The sequence below is a fragment of the Dipodomys spectabilis genome, unplaced genomic scaffold, assembly GCF_019054845.1.
Source record: "Dipodomys spectabilis isolate Male_0828 unplaced genomic scaffold, ASM1905484v1 ptg000553l, whole genome shotgun sequence".
NCBI lineage: Eukaryota > Metazoa > Chordata > Mammalia > Rodentia > Heteromyidae > Dipodomys > Dipodomys spectabilis.
In genome coordinates, this window is record NW_024871230.1 from 11,268 (window position 1) to 13,110 (window position 1,843).

General features: G+C 32.6%; 1 pseudogene; it reads left to right on the top strand.

Annotated features, from left to right (window-relative positions):
* Positions 1 to 353: 353 nt before the first annotated feature.
* On the top strand, positions 354 to 453 carry LOC122100028 (annotated as a pseudogene).
* The last annotated feature ends 1,390 nt before the right edge of the window (positions 454 to 1,843 follow it).

Sequence of the window (1,843 nt, forward strand, 5' to 3'; positions counted from 1 at the left end):
AAAATTTTAGAAGTAGCACTTCAGCAAGGCTTATTTTGAATCCATTAGCTCCACAAAGCTAACTCAGTTGATAAATACGTACTTGAAAAGCCATCTCTTTGAACCTAGCCATAAAGGTTTCAAAGTATGATCAAATTTAAAATGAAAAAGTCTTAAAATAGTCATTGGCAAAAAAATGCAAGTTTGAGCAATCTACCAAACAATATGTTTTTCCACTATACACAGAATTTCAGAGAAATAAGATCAATAACATTGTTAGTAACAATAAGGTTTCCTTGCTACAAATAGGCAACCAAGGATATATGCCTGTATAAAGATTGCATCATTAACAACTTAAATTTACAGGATACTACATGCTTCAGCAGCACATATACATAAATTACAACAATATAGAGATTAACATGCCACTTGGACAAGGATGATATGAAAATATGCGAATTATTCCATATTTTTCATTCTTCAGTTGCTAGAAATGAAAAACAGTTATTAAAAAGTTGATTACAAAAATACAAGTGTAACAACATATGTGATTCATATAATTAAAAGTTAGTTTGACATCAGTGTATTAAATCTTCAATATAGAAAGGTCTTTACATAGCATAATCTTTACAAAACTTTTGAAATTAGATAACATTTTAATTTTATCCCAAAGAAATAAAATACTATAAGGACCTAGGAGAAAAAAGAATCTTAAACTGTTTTTATATGGAATGCAATCGGTAAGGACACATTTATTAATGAATTTATATAATATATAATAATGTAGTATTCAAAGCATTATATCTAGGAGAGAATGAAATAGATTATGGACATTTTACAAACAGAATACAGAATATGTTAAAATATACTTTCTTCAGACAAGCACGGGAAATGTCTTTAGGTTCTGTACTACTCATTTCAACAGATACATTAAAATTATTTCTGATTTTAAAAATCACAAGCTCTACAGAAATCATTATAGATGTATACAAACAACTCTTGAATATATTTTGACATCAAAGTCAGGCAATTCATTTGGAAGAATACCATGGAATCCATGAATTTTTAAAGTAAGATATTGCTGTTGCTTTGTATTGTGAAAATATTTTGTACAGAGACAAAGGATGGACTGGCATTTTTGAAATTTAAGTAACTTAACCAAATCATTAAGACGTAGGAGAACAATTTGTACAGCCTTTCACAACTTCAAAGAGGTAGTCATACATACTTATCTTTTGGCAGTATCAAATGCAGTTTCTTCCAAGTTGTTCTTCAGACCTGGTTTAATATAATGGTTCAAAAGAAGGAGATCAAACGTATCTTTGCTGTTTCTATTCCCAGCAGCAAGATGCAAGGGGGTCAAGAGGCCTTTCGTTTAGACATTGGTATCTGCATCATGATGAAGTAAGAAAGAAGCCACACTCGTATTATTCCACGTATAAACACTGTGCAGGTGTGTCCAGCCATTCACAGTTATTGCATGAATATCTGCCTCGAGCCACCAACTCATGGACAATGTGTCAGTGTCAACTGTAGGTTTCCTGATGAAGAGCGGTATACTCATCGTCATCCCTAGTGGCCTTTTTGGAAAGGTTTCACCACACTGTAGAAAGTCGATTAATTTCGGCAGCCCAAAGAAGAAATTTGCTTGGATCCTTCTCCATTTTTTCTTGCAAATGATACCATTCCTCACTTTTTCATCTTCTTCCTCATCTTCATCAGAATTGCCTAACCAGAGACTGAGTACCAGTCGGAATGAGGTGTCTATGTATTTCCCCAGTAGTTGACGTTGGTTGAACTGTTCAGAAAAATCCAGTGAATTTTCTGCATCTTTTTTTTTCACCATGACTTATTTTCCCTTTTT